General features: G+C 41.7%; 1 protein-coding gene across 1 annotated transcript in view; it reads left to right on the forward strand.

Moving 5' to 3' along the window:
• LOC134538819 (brevican core protein-like) overlaps window positions 1-16,293 on the forward strand; it is a 102,055-nt gene that overhangs the window by 310 nt on the left and 85,452 nt on the right. The gene's annotated exons all lie outside the window — the stretch shown is intronic.

The following is a 16,293-nucleotide window of genomic DNA, read 5'->3' on the forward strand; positions in this document are numbered from 1 at the left end:
ACACTCGCATACACTAAAGCACTAACCGCACCGTTGCAATTTTTATACATCTTGGAAACCTACATGCAGTAAACAATGAACCTCGCCTCTGCATTGGCTATACGACTAGGAGACTTGCATGCACTAAAGCAATAACCTCACCGTTGCAATTTTAATACAGCTTGGAGACTTGTATGCAGTAAACCACGAACCTCGCCGCTGCAATGTCTATACGACTAGGAGACTTGCATGCATTAAACCACTAACCTCACCGCTGCAAAGTTTATACAACCAGGAAACATTTATAGCTTTAGATACTAACCTCGACGCTGCAGAAATGTCTTTACGACTAGGACACTTGCATACACTAATTTTTTTTTACAGTTTGGAGACTTGCATGCAGTTAACCACGAACCTCACCACGACTTGCAAACTTGTTTGCATTAGAACAGTAACCTCACTATTGCAAAATCTATACATCTTGGAGACTTGCGTGCTGTAATCATTAACCCCACGGATTCAATGTCTATACGACTAGGAGACTTGCGTGCATTAAAACACTAACATCACCGCTGGAAAGTCTATACAACCCGGAGACTTGCATGCAGTGAGACACTAACCTCACAGCTGCACTTAAATATACGACTAGGAGTCTTGCATGCATTAAAAAGTCTATACAACCAGGAGAATTACATGTGGTGAGACACTAACCACACCGTTGCAATATTTACATGACTAGGAGACTTGCATGCATTAAAACAATAACCTCACCATTGAAATGTCTATACAAGCATGAGACTTGTATTCATGAAACACTAACCTCACAGCTGCAATGTCTATACGACTAGGAGACTTTCATATATTAAAAAACTAACACAACCGTTGCAATATCTATACAACCAGTATACTTGCATGCAGTGAGACACTAACATCGCTACTGCAATGTCTATATTAATGGGAGACTTGCATAAATTAAAGCACTAACAGCACTGTTGCAATTTTTATACATCTTGGAAACCTACATGCAGTAAACAACGAACCTCGCCTCTGCATTGGCTATACGACTTGGAGACTTGCATGCATTAAAACACTAACTTCACCGTTGCAATGTCTATACAACCAGGAGACTTGCACGCTGTAAGACATTTACCTCACAGATGCAATGTCTATACAATCAGGAGAATGGTATACAGTAAGACAAGACACTAACTTCAGCACTGAAATATATAATAATTAATTGTCTATACAATCAGGAGACTTGAGTTACCCGTACTAAGATCTGCATTACGATGTAAACAACTGAAAATATACTTTACATCTAATATAAATTAAATTAACCTTTTGATGTAAATCTCGCCGCTGCAATGTATGCAGACAGTGGAATTACACCTTTCAATGAGACAATAATCTTGTCATTGCAATACTTATAGTCTTGTCTTGAACTCCATTAGAGCACTGACGTCATACTATACCATCTGAAAGGACCTGTGTGGGTTATCAATTGGCGATATGTTAGTGTTTGATTTTTTTTTAAACTGTGCATAACATTTATCATTGGGCTTTTACTTATTCATTATCTGGCCATTTAAAGTGTGGCAAATGCAGCTGATCAAAATTTGATAAAAATGAAATATTTATTACATGCGTCTCAAACAATAAATTTTATATGACGGGACACTTTCGACGGCCAGTGAAATCTGTCTCACAAAGAAATACAAGTCTGACTATATCGGGTATCGGTCGGGCCGTATTAAGTAAAGGCCAAACAAGCTGGCCGGGAGCTCCTAGGTCAGACCCGCGCGCGGGACAGCTACAGTCGAGGTAAATGCCAAGGACCGCGGCGAGGCCGGCGCTAGCTGGCTGGACCGCGAACGGACGTGAGAGACTGTTTCCGCGACTCGGCGAAATCTTAATGAATTAGCCGCTGCACCCGAGCTTCCTGTGGGACTGTGCAGGCGCCACGTTGGCACTGCTCTTTGCACACACCCCTCCTCTGCCGCGCCTTGAATTAAACATAAAGGGGCGTGTATGCGCGCGCTAGAAGTTATACTTACTTGACGTCACCAAAATAACTCTAGTTTTGCATTTAGTTAATTACTAGAAATGAAATAATAAAACGACTTGAGTGATATAATAACGGTTGGTAAAGTAATAAATCATTAATTAAAAAGAAGTTAAATAAATACTCAGTACTTAATTTTAATTTGTAAAATAATCATCATCAATTTTAATTAATAATGAAAATCCATGAATTGTATAAATATGTAATTTAATTTATTAATTTAATTTATTTTTAAATAATACTGTAATAATTTATAATGCAAATAAATAATAAATACAGAAACATTACCTCACTTATATAAATACACTTGAAAATGTTGATAGACACAATTTTCATCAATGATATTCACAAGAATTTTTTTTTTTATTAAATGAACCAGTATTCAATATTCACTACAATCTATGATTTAAAAGCACATATATAATTTTTATTTGTGTATAGCCTTTTTTCATCCTGTGAAAATTTCGTTGCATGATGCGCGCTCATCGTAAACATTCACTCTCATAGCTTATATATGTATGTATGTATGTATATATATATATACTTATATATATATAATATACACACTAGCATCTTCCCGCGACTTCATCTGCGTGGACTTCAGAATTAGATCCAGCCCGTAAGTATGTAAACTGTTATATTTTAGTTTATTGTATAGTGTAAGGACACGACATGTAGCCTCATCATAAATAAGTCCACTGTCATACAGTGATATTGTAAAAAGAGCAGTATTAAGGAATATTATATTGTTACAAATCCCCTATGAAAATACCTAATGCGCAGAAAGTGTTATCACAGACATTGTGGACTAACTTGCTGACGTCAAGGGCACATGTGCATAAATATACTTCCTAAAGACAACGCTTTGTACAGACGAAGGTAGAGTCTGGAACAATGGAAGTTGGCAGAAGTGAACGTGTCTCGTGGATCGGGATGGGAATGGATGAACCTTGACTGGGTGTGGTCGACGGGGGATTTAGGCCAACAAAGCAGGGCGGAGAACACGTGCTGTCTGGCTCTGGGACAATGTAGACGAGTGTAAGGGTTACTCTGGTAAGAGACTTGTAGAGTAGGACCGCCGGAGTTCTTTCTTTGGGGCAACCTTCCCCTTAAACTCAGCTGTCGTCTAGTGCTTTAGTAGGGCAAGTGTACCGAATATGAGACCCCTTTTTTAAAATATTTATATTTTGTTATTAAAACCACTATTGGTAGATTTATTTATCTTATATGATATATTATGTAATGCACTTTTACTTCAAAACAGGATTGAGCACTTGTATTAATACAGAAAATAATTAAACTAAGAAATAAAAAAAATGCGAAATTTTGTGAAAACAAAAATGTGTTCCTAATATGAGACACCCCCTACATTATGTTACAAATTCCATATTTGATATCATTTAGTCACTTTTTGCACTTTTGTTTGTTACACATAGGAGACACAAAACATGGATCAGCTCCGCAATCTTCATGAACCCACCCATAGCACTTGAGGCACTGTCGCCATTTCTCGCCATGTTTGTCCTCTGAGAAAAGGCAGCCGCATAACAAACACGCTGCATCATCATCACTTTCAGATCCATCACTTTCATTTGAACTGTCATGCAGCGAAATATTTTCGTCACTGGAGTCCTCAGAATCTACAGCGATGAATGATTTGGTAGTAATCCTTAATTTGTCCGTGTTGCGAGATCTGGTTTGTGTAGGTCTAGCTTCGTTTACTTTCTGTTTCCCAAGAACCAATTTCTTACGAGCTTCAGCCTTTTTCATTCTTGCGACATTTTCATCCAAGCTTGTTTTGTATGGCGATGATGTGATAACATTAGCACTGCCATATCTACTGGATGTTTCTTTTGAAGGAAAATTTGGTAGTGGTGAAATATCCACAGGTCTGATAAAGGGCCTAACTACACTGCTGCAACATGGCTGATCTGTCTGCATCGAAGTTTCTCTTTGGTGGCTCTGGTCTTCTCTACAAATGGCTGTATCTGAATTCTCTTGAGCTCCATTTTCTTCTCTAGTTTCTTAGCCATTTAATGATTTAGATAGAGCACCAAATTCATAATCACGAAATATGTTTCGGTTAAATGGAAGCAGGCCTGTTTTATTAAAAGAATTAACAGATATTTCCATTGTTGCTGCTCTTTGGTATGCAGCACTGAAAAGTTTAGCCACTGAAAAGTTTAGCCACTGTAAAGTTTGTAACCACATGATTTGGGTTTCGGCACAGCCAGTCTTCTACTTCTTGAGCATAAGATGTCTTGAGAGGTAACATAAAACCTACGTCCAACGGCTGCATCTTATGAGATGAGTGTGGAGGTAAGCAGATGATCGAAACGTGGCTTTCCCTGGCCTTCTCAGCAGGGCCTACATATCTAACTATGTTCTATCACAAAATTTTAAGATATTTTATATATAATTAAACTTATTAGTTACTGTTCTTACAGCGACAGTATTATTTTAAGTCTAAATCACCTAATATGAGACCATTACTCCTAATATGAGACCCTATCTCAAATTAGGACACGTAAGTGGTCTCATATTAGGCACCTTGTCATGGCCGCTACAAAACACATCAACAAGGCTGAAATTTTAAACTGCCATAGTTCCTTATTTATACACATGGAAGCTTACTTCACTGCTCATAAGAAAGTATGAATGGATAATTAATATAAACGTACCTCTATGTTGATAATAAAGCTGCAAGATGCCACTCACGAAAACTCAAAATGAAGAAAATCGTATAAACTGTTATTCTGGATCTCGCGCGCATCAGATAAATGTCTCACTCTATCCGTGGTCGGGAAATGGAGGCTGCTAGTAGTTCCAAGAGCGGCTGATAGGTAGTAGCTCTTACTTGTCAAGATAACCAAGGGTCTCATATTAAGGCCGGGTCTCATATTTGGGTCACCTACCCTACCCGTGACCGTTCGGCAGCAAGGAAGCGTGGGTATGCTGGCAGCCGGACACAAAATGATGAATATACGAAAATTGTGTTTTCAACCACATTTTCGACGCGAATCACACGAAGTTTCCGCACCCGCCGCTAGAATTCGCTGCCGGAGCAGCTGCGTCGACTGTAGGATCATTCAATTTAACAGAGCGAAAGGTTGAACTATATAGTAAAACTGCTCCGATAACAGCGGAAAAGTCTCGAAAAAAATACTAAACCCTGGCTTTGGACCCGATTTTCGACAAGGAATTTTATTAAAACAATGCCAATCTTGTTAAAATTAACTAAACAGTTAAATGAATTTAAAAAAAAATCACATAGTAGCAGTAAAACTGACTTTAAACCTAAAAAATTCCAGTTTCGTATTACATTTCATACTCCTTATTCATACTGCACGAAATAGTAAAAAATGCGACTTTTCCAGCTAATTATGGAAAAAGTATGCGATAAAGTTATTGTCATTTTTTTCATTTTGTTAAAGTTTAGCCATACAAAAAGTCAGCGAGTTTAACAGCGTGGGACGTAGATATGGAATGATGACCTTGTACGGGACATACACCCTTAAAGTGAGGGAATCTGTCTGGAGTGGTTTGGGGGAACCGCGCAGAGCCGCGATCAGGGTGCGTGACCGAGACTCGAACCAGGTCCTCGGGAGCGCGAGGCGGACGTCTTGCCGTTGCGCCACCTCGCTCGGGCGGTGGCCCGGGGAGGGAGGGGAGATGGTATCGCCGGAAGCGGGGCGAGATGGCGGCCAGCGAGCGAACTGAAGGCCGCAGGCACTCGGGCGGGCCCCGGTCAGATCGCACATCCCATCAGACGTTTGTGAATGGACCCGTGTCCTCGGAGCAGCAGCAGCAGCAGCAGCTGTGTCAACACAGTCGACATGCTGCTGACGTCATGAAGAATTACTTACCTGAAGTTAAGGATGATGGCCAAGACATCGAGGCAAAATTACCCATTTCACATTTTGTTTCGTTTTATCCTGGGAGTCATTGTTCAGCTGGACAACACGAGATAGTTCGTGCGACGGTTCTGAACGGAATGTATCACCCGAGAATGTATCCAAAAAGAACCGCATCGTTAGGTGAAAAAAAAAAAAGAAGAAAAAAAGCATCACAAGTCAAAAAACAACATAAAAATTCCTTTGAAAAATTATGACTTAATTGTGGCGCTGCAAATAATTTTATGAAATCTAAGCTCAGTTTATTTTTAAAGCCGTACTTTTATTTTGACGTGTGAACATCCTAGCTCTCGGAATACGGCATTTGTTACGGAATTCGAGGAACGGAAATGTGACACAAAGATGGCGGAACCACGATAGCAGTATAAACCCGTAAATAGTCACGTTCATAAACATTAGGGCACATTCTAAAGGTATTGGTGTGCCAAATGAAACTTAATGTTAATGAAACTACCCTGGAATATATTTTGGTAAACTAAAATTGTCATAGTAAAAAGTTCTTGTGCTGTCTGATATCGAACATATTCAAACTTCCGCGGAATTATTGCGCTCTCTGACAGATAATTTTGAATGTCTTCGTCTGTGCTGTCGTCCATAACACCTGTTTAGGTTAATAATTGGGTTCATCTCTTTGACACCAGCTGATTTCTGTGAGTTTATGTTTTAATCTTTATTTTTTATTTGGCATTAATTAATTTTTTCCACGACAAAACGGTGCAAATTTGCAACGGGATATGAGCAATAAATTGTATTAAAACAAAATTACCCATTGCGGGAATCATTTACAGAACGTAGAATTATCAAGTGTGTACGCCATCTCTCACTCCCGGTGCAAGTCGGGAACGAAGCATTTGTTTACATTGAGGCACGACTGGAAACACCAACAACAACAAACGCGGGAATCATTACTTGTATTCCCGTTGTTGTGTGCAGTGTCAGTTCTTCTGGCGACTCGAGAGCAAGTGACGCCAGCACACCTGGTTCGCGGCCTCTGAATTGTGTCCATACGCGGCAGCATCCAAGGTCCATACTCAGCACGGTTAAACTACTGTAGTCGTGCAAAATAATGCCCTTTGGAAACTGGCTGCGGAAAGAATGCCGTAAAAAAAATTACAAGAAACTAACTGCAATTCTGCAAATTAAAGTAATGTGGCGATGAAGACTGGAATGTTCAGCTCAGGTAAACTGTATCCTTCAGACTTCTCCAAGGTGGACTGGTTTGTCGGAACCAACGAACACCGCCGTGGAATGTGGAGCTCTCTTAGCGGTGACGCACACACCTTCGTCTCACGAACAATGGAGCATGTTCTGAGATAGCTTCACTTCAGCGATGGCCACTGTCACTGTAGAATTGTTCCTGCAGGTATACAAATAAAGATACTGCTCTTGCAATTACACACAAAAAGAAGCCAGAACAACTTTCATTTTCGTATGTTTTATTTACCGTGCACGCACAGAGTTGCAGCCAGGACTTCTCTCCAAAGTGTTGAGACGAGCACCAAACGGCGCGGCGACTGTTCCGAAGCCTGCGCACAGAGCCCCCGAGGCGAGACGACACACAGCTCGCCGTGGACGCGACTGTACTTGCCCTTGACGCGACTGTACTGGCCCTTGACACGTGAGCTGACACCTCCCACGCATGACACCGAGTGCAGTGTCGGTGCTGCTGGCCCTACCCCACTGTCAAATCTTCGTCTCAAATTATACTTGGGAATACAGTTGGAGGGGTAATATTGGACGAAAAATTGCTTCCAGTTTTCTCCATCAAATAAAGTTAAATCGGTAACCTCAAATTTGCATGTATCAAAATTCTTTTTTAACTGACATTTTTCAAACTTTTCAGTTAAAACTTAATTTTCATATTAAATGATGCATAACAGTGCTAGATGGAATTTTCGAAATTATAATAATTTTGAGATATTTTAAAATTAAAAAATTAAAAATAGTTATAAAAATTTCAATTTATGTGATTTTTAAAGTTTAAGACACGCCATTGGCTGATTACATAAAAAATATTTAGCTTACGACATTGTTATTAACATTTTTATAATTATTTCCTATTTATAACCTTTTTAAGCCCATGGGTGCTCCACCATTTTAAAGATTCTTTGTGACGGAAACGGATGCCAATTCCGTTTTTTCTGGGGACGATCCTGATTGGCTCATTCTGTCTAACATCCGACATATTTTAGAACCTGTTCTATTTTCAAAATATATTGATGGAAACTCGTCAGCCAACTTGTCACACAAATATGGCTGCGCTAATGAAGTTTTCCATGACGTCATATTCCTCCAATAATATTTAGCCTAACATATTGGAAGGTGTTGGAAGCGAATGTTTGACCGTGTGACAGGGTCTTAAGGCCGCTCAGCCTCTGTGGCTCATTTCAGGGAGGGAACACCGTCACCTGAGACACAGATCAGAGCAGGAACTTGTGCAGCACTTGTGGACCTGACACATAAGCTGTGTTCATATCTCAGTCGGTGTTGAATCATACTATGAAAGTATTCAAACTCCTCTCGACTCAGACAGAAATAGGTCACAAATCGTTCACTGGATAATTACCTTGTTAGAGCGAATTCCACATGAATTACTATTTTTATTTCTTCATGTAAACCTACCTATTCACTTTTCTACAGCTTTACGTTCTTTTACTTCTAATGGAGTAAAGGTAACTGATATTTATAACCTGGCATTATACATCAGACTTAGCTCAAATATTTGTAGTCACTTCACATGCCGACCATAGTATTGAGTAATTTGGTTCCTAGATTTTAATTATACAACAAAATTGAACACACCACAATGCAGCGTCTTCGTCAACTGCCTCGCAAAACTTCTGCACGTGGACGAATGTGTGCGCAGTCCCTCATCCTTGCTCTCCCCTGCTGTACCCTGCTGTGCCCCGTTGTGCTCTGCTCTGCCTTACCCTCCATCGCTTTCCCCTATTCTACCCTGCTCTGCCCTGCTCTATCTTGCTCTGCCCTGTCCTGCGTTACGCAGCTCAAAGCTTGTCAGCAATGAATGGACTGAATCTCGTACGAATAAAGGAACACAGTCAAACAGGTTTACACTAATTTGTCTGTGGGCCTGTTGTCGTTATTCCATTGTAGTTTTTGGAATTAAATTACCTTAACCCAGGTGTACCGATTATTTTTTTTTTGCAAAATTAACTACCATTGTCAAAACTTCTTTGAACGGTTACATTTTAAAATATGTCCCTAATTATTGCCTGCTCCATTATGGGCAAAAAAATTTTTTCTCAGCGATTAGCCTAGAACGGGTTGTTTTTTTCCCCTAACATTTCCTAGAACTAAGTACAGTAAAGAAAATTTATGAGAGACGATACATTCGACTCCTATCACGAAGTGCCAAGAGCACCGCCAAATGGCCAGAAAATAATATGGAACGAATATATAAATTTTGTTCTGATTTATACCTACATAATATTGAGGCCTTTAAACCGGTTTACCTAGTTACCTAATTCGGTAAAGAGGTATGCAAGATCGATTTTCCTTCAAAAAATTAAAATAACAAGGCAGACAAGAAACAGAAATGGAAGTACCGTTACGTACGTGTAATTTATCACTGGTCCAAACTTTGCACTTTAATAAGCGATTTAATAATGTATTTTATTGATTATTCAGTGAGAAACATAATTAGATACTGGAGGGAGTATTTTAATTCAAGGTTAAGGCATTTTTCACCTCGTGCAGATTCCTGTCTGGACGTAACTGTGCCACTTCAGCGAACTGGGTCGGGGTTCTCTGGGTTGGAATGCGTGTTGGGGGGACGCCTCGAGGAGGTCCACAGGTCGGCCGAAACATCCGCCACGTTTCCCACGAGCGGAAGCCTGCGACTGTCCTCGGGAGCCGAGGCCAGTCCAGCGAGGGAGGCCGTCAGTCCTGAGGCCAGTTGGTCCACCGTGGTTCGCAGGAAGGACATAAGTCCACTCTGTGGACTCTCTCCCGCTCCTTGCTGTTATATTCGTGGACACAATCAGCAGCACCATTATGACAAGCATGATGTTTGTTTTTATTCACCATTTTTTGATTTTGCGATGTAAAATTTATAAAATGAAAAGGAATACCAGATACAAAAATTTCTGCCAGCCATACTATTTTAAATTTCCCCAAAAACCTCTCCAGGAAAATGGTATTGTGTCTCCCTCTATTGCGGAAGATCACGGAAATGTGTTTTATGTCTACTATTCTAATGAACTTGCCGTTGTACTTGAATAAGATATAAGTGCGAGAGGCAACAGCTGACTTACATGGGCTTTTATCCCGAGGGAACCAGGAACCAAGAAGCTCCTCACTGAGGGCCCCGCCTGCGCTTCCAGAATCTCGACTGTGGAAAGGGGTTGATGAACTTAAACATCAGAACTATGTTTTATGGAAAACTTTCTGTGCATTTTAAAGTTTCCTGTTTATTATATGCACATTGGCCAACATATGGGCTGTATACAACATACAATCACCCTACACAGAGATGACTTGTGTCTGTTAAAACCCGCGCGCAAAACTCTCGGGCTGCAACTACCTCCCCCCCTGCGAATTTCCGCTCCCCCCCTGCTCTTTGCGAATCCAATAGATTTGCGTTCCTGGCTGATTATGAGCTCACTTCCTTTGCCTTTAAAATATTTGTGCGTGTGAAATTGCCAGTAAGATCGTACGTGGTGTATCTACTGAGAGAAAAAAAAAATCAAATGTTCTGTAGCTATCCATTACCAGTATATACTGTTAATATGAGGAAAATTATGTGATGGTTTATTGGTACAATAGCACTCATGAAACTCGAGGAACGTTTATAACCCTGGCTTCTGTGCGAAGATCACTCTGTTGTCAGTGACGTAAGTAGACTAGTTTCCACCCGGGGCAAGAACTCATCTTGGCGTCCCCCCTATTTTTTTTTTAACAACCCAACCAAAACTTTTCCCAACAACACCTCATAGAGCCAACACACTATTACAAATATTTGTTGTCAACTTACATAGTAATAAATATATTTATTTGCAGTCATTTCATTTTTAATACATCGCAGGTTGGATAGTACGTGAAAAATACCAGTTTTTAAACATTTGACGATGTACATGTATGTATCTTTAAATACAAATAATTCAGTTCATTTTGCCCTAATCTTAGCACCCCCTCCCCTCCCTCATAAATGCGACGCCCGGGGTACAAACCCCGTCGGCCCCCTCTAGTTACGTCCTTGTCTGTTGCTGGTATTGAAGTGTGTGTTTTCTGTTTTTTTCTTTATGCATTAAGAACTAATGACCAATGGACCGATAGAGTTGGAGGGGAACCATTATTTTAAGAGAAAGCCATCGCAAGACGAAACACGCCCGACGTGATTGTTCGCCCGAACCACATCGTGGGAACCTCTGACTCCAGTAAATCACCCGCCAGTAGATTAAGAGATGGCCGCCGCTGTGAGTTATTGGCCTGGCGTGCTGGCGAAGCAGCTATCACATCGCCGACCGTCGACCCGAGAGCCAGCGAGACGAGCCCCGGGGAGTGAGACTCCCACGCCGGTGTGGAAACCACGTGACTCGCGTGATCACGGCCGTCAGACATCAGTCACTCCGGCCTGGCGTCGAGGCGTCTGCCCAGCTGGACTGTGACGTAACACGACATCGTCGTTTATGAGTGGTTGAGACCCATTGTTGCTCTGTCTCGTAGTTTGTCCAGAGTATCACGTGATTGTTAGCTGGATGACTCGAATACATACATACCGTCTAGTACTGTGTTTATTAATGCCTAATCATCTTAGCTCTTGGTATATGACATTTGATACGAGTAATTTCGGGAAAATGGAACGGAAGTCGATGAACGGAAATGTGACAAAAAGATGGTGGACCCACTTGTAGCAACATAAACCCGTATATAGTCACTTTCGTAAACATTAAGGCACATGCAAACGTATTCGTGTGCCAAATGAAACTTTCTGATAGTGAAATTACCCTGGAATATATTTTGGTAAACTAAAATAGCCATAGTAAAAGGTAATCACAAGTTTTAAAATACTCGTACCTAAGTAAACTGGCTTTGCAATGATTATAATACATATTCTCCTTGATATACGATACGGGCTTGGTAGTACAGCGGTAAAGCGTGTGCTTGTTGACCTTGAGGATTGTGTTTCAAAACTCATCACTGGAAATATAATATATAATTTTTACTTTTTGAAATAAAATTATAATATAACATGTTGAATAGTTCGATAAGGTTAAGGTTTGTTTTTAGTAATTATTTACAGACTGATTTCAGTCGTTTGAGTGAAAACAAATATGCAAATATGTACTTAGTGTTACACTATCTGTTTTAAAATGTTTCAAGTTAATTTTTAAATAATGCCATAGAAGTATAACTTCTAACTCGTGCGGAAACTTTCAAGTATTAAGTTTTTAGTGAATTTTAACAAGATGGACAGTATTTTAGTAAAATTACTTGTCGAGAAGTTTATTTGCAACATGAACAACATGGTAACACATTAATTTGCTCGTTACAGAAGTTAGATGTTTACACATCACCGACGAGTACTGAAATACTCGCTCACATTTTTTTTCAACGACCTAATTAAGTGGAGATTCCATTTCGTCGGCTGGCCCCTCACTGAAGACGAACAGCTGAATGTATGTCACAATGGACTATTGTGTCGTGAGGCACAAGTTAAAACACGGACATAATTTATTTTTATAATTATTTTAATATTCGTACTGTTTGGAATGTGGTCCACTCCAGGAAACATCAACACGCTTAGTTTCCAGTTTAAGGCTGGACCCGGCTGGTGTCTGTCAAAGCGCTGGAGGTAGAGCATGACGATGTTACACGAGGACTGCTAGTTGTGGGAGGTTGGTGAATGACTACCACCCACCAGACAGTCCGTCACCGTCACACTTCTCGCCTTAGCAGCCTTCAGCGACCGAGGTAGAGGCAGCGATAACGCAAAACAAATGACGCGCGGTCGGGAGGACTCGTTCCAATCTCAGCCCAGTCATTGAAACGTCCGGTTTACGCGGATTCTTGAAGCCGATAACACACATACTCGAATAGTTAGCTAACGCGCGCCATTACCACCTTCACCCAACTTCCCTGCACTGTGTTGGTTGAAGGTGGGTATCAGTTTCTCGTGACTAGCCATGTAAAGTCTAAAAATATATTTTACTTAAGAAAATTGGATTCCGGATTTATTCAGTATCAATCGTTTTGGTTTAATTTTTTTCTAAACTTTTTTTTGAGTTAAGATATTTTAAAGTATTTTTTAATAGATTTTATTTTGCGGACAGGAAAATTCAAGGGAAAAAAAAACAACTTGCGAGGAACATTCGTGTTAGTGTACATGCTTATTTAAATCCTTTCTTCATTCAACCTCTCTGCGAATGAGACACTGTCACTTGGTCCTACTGCGCTCCGCACGGCAGTGACTAGTGACTGCCACGCTAGGTCCGAGCGGCTGTGACAGTCACGGCTGCCAGCAGTCGACCCAGTGTCGTATCCGAGGCCGAGGGAGTGCTCAAGGTCACGGCGGGGCCCGTTAGGCCCCAGCGGGGGCGGTGCAGGGGGCGGCGCCGAGCTGCCTCAAGGTCCCCCGCACACGGTCTGTCCAGCTCCCAGTTCGGGCTGCTCAACCCAAACTGACAGTTTGTACTGAACTGAAGCCTTCCCCACACACGATCTGGTTGCCATTGCTGTTGTCTGTGTCATTTCATCGTAGAATATGGAACTAACTTTGGATGTTGCAATTGCATTTGCACTTTTAGTTATAAATAAGAAAAAAAGGGTAGCAACTTAATCAAACAGTATAAACGAAGATGTCTGTCACGACATTTAGCTGATGGACGGATGGACTGATTGTTTGGACTGACAGTTTGAACTGGCGAGACGGCACACGACAATTCGGACTGAGGGCACTTGAGCCCACAGTAAGATTTGATGGAAAGACATCAGTTCGTCAGTCCATCAGTTCCGGCTGATCAGTCCACCGCCCTTTGCGGAGTCGACGCAGTGAGTGGCGACACAGCTCCGGTACTAGCCTGGATAGCAGCTAGGAGAGGTTTGGATAGGACCTCCACCGGACCACGGGTTCACTGGGTGATGAAGAGGTTCCAGTGTGATGTGGTAGAACTGGGAAAGCGCCAGCAATGCTGATAACGTCTAGGATCTTAGGAAGCAGCCACTTGTCTGGTTAGCTGAGTGAAGCAGGGGGTGAAGGTGGTGTCTATGCTGAGATGGGTAGCCTCGGCCTCTGGGCATAGCTGGATCTCTAACACCTTTCCCGTTTCGCGTAAACAGCGTATTCCGTATCCACGCCCGTGGGGACCCCAGCCGGTAGGGCTCATGCTAAGAGGTCTGGGTTAACAAACCAAAAGGGAGAGCAATCACTTATTCAGTTTACTTTACTTTGCTGATCAGTCCTACCGTCCTTGTTACTACACGATATTTCCGACTGATAAGACCGAACTGATGTTTCAGCATGATCGTGTGTGGGCGCCTCCACTCATCCCCAGGAAACAGGAACCACAGTGTTCAGTACTCGGTCACCCAAGTGCCCGGCAGCGCACTGTAGCTCGGGCTGGGACACTCGTGGGGGGAGAGGCGTCCATTCGAGCCACACTCCCGGCATCACGTGCACAAGACGGACTGACAAGTGCGACGCTCGCTGGTGCTTCTGGCGTGGTACCTCCTCTGAACTTGCGCGCAGTCTTCTCGTCGTGCATAGGACAACTATGGGATTTGAGCGGTAACCCGTAGCATTGCATGTAGATAAAGGTGCAATGCAAGGCCCTCGAGTGCAGCCAAGTATCTCTATCGGGAGTTTCATGCTAAATTTATTCTTAAAACCCGCGTTTTAACAATTTGTACTCTTCTAAAAAATACAGTTTAAAAGTGAAATATGGAACTACATTATCATCCGCACACATTGTGTTATGGAATGCTCTTCTTAAACATATATATGATATCGTGAGTATTTTCAAATCACGAGGCTTGTTCTGAATCACTGCATGTGTGCCAGCAGGCGGGGCCCTCAACTCCCCAAAGCTAAATCCCATGTTGTTCCAGCCAGCTGCAATCCGAGAAGTGACTTACGAGCAGGCACTCGGTTGTTTGGGTTTCCGTGCTTCGTGCTGATCCTCTATCGCCACAATTCTCATTGTAATCTCAATTTGGAGTTATTCATACTCAGAAAACAACTATCTGTGTTTTCACAAAATATTCCTTTGGAAACCAGTTGCCAGTTGCCAAGAAATAGTTCGTAAGACTACATGAAAGATATTGCAACTTTGTACAGCACAATGCTATGGTTATTTTGCATATAGGTTTCTAGAGATAAAAATGAGTATATCCTACGAAAATTGGCGCGTAATTTTATATTCTGTTTGATGTTTCATTCAATCAGTTAACACTGGAAAGCTATTCAGGGAACGGTTTACAGTAACTTTAACTGTTGGAGGTACTGGGACAACACAAAGCATAAATGCCCGGGTAAGAATCCGAACCCAGTATAACTGTAGTGATACAGTTGTTTTCATGTAAATGTAAAAAATATCAGTAATTATATATGGATATATCGGTTAGACTTACAAACAAATTTTCAGTGAACAAATTTTCGGTGTAGGTATGACATGACGTAAGGTAATGTTTGCTAAACCTATCGGTCACCAGCACGCTAGGCGATAATCGGAGGCCGACACCAGGAGTGCGCAGAGCCGTGACGTCTCCCCGGGACGGAGTCTCTGGCGGGTCGCGTCGACTGCTGCTGGCCCGCGGAGCGAGCTTTCTCCGACGAGCCGGGCTTGTTTGCATGTCGCGGCCGAGGTTTCCCGCCGCTTTCTCGCCCTGTCACCTGTCGCCGCCCTACACGCGCTCCGCGGCTCGCAGCATCGCTGCCATCGCTGCCGAGAGCCAGCCAGTCTGGTGACGGCACGTGTCGACGGCGGTGCAGTGCGCGCGCTGTCACGTCCGGCGCGCTCGAGAAATGGCGGTTCGTGCGTTAGGGGTATATACTTCGCGCGAAGACATTTGCGAATCACTTATGAAGTTTCATTATTGAAGTTATACTTGCGCGATATGAAAAAATGATGAGTGAGGATTTTCTCGATGCGAACATAGCGTGCAATAAAATTGACAGGATGACAAAAAGCTACATACTAATAAATATATATATATTAATATATATGTTCATTTAAATCATTTATACTTTAGTGATTGATATTGAATACTGGTCCATATAATTAAAATCATTCATTTATTGCGAATATTAGTGACAAATATATAAGTGAGATTAATTTCCTGTATTTATAACTTATTTGCATTATAGATTAAAATTATTAC

The sequence above is a fragment of the Bacillus rossius genome, chromosome 1, assembly GCF_032445375.1.
Source record: "Bacillus rossius redtenbacheri isolate Brsri chromosome 1, Brsri_v3, whole genome shotgun sequence".
NCBI lineage: Eukaryota > Metazoa > Arthropoda > Insecta > Phasmatodea > Bacillidae > Bacillus > Bacillus rossius.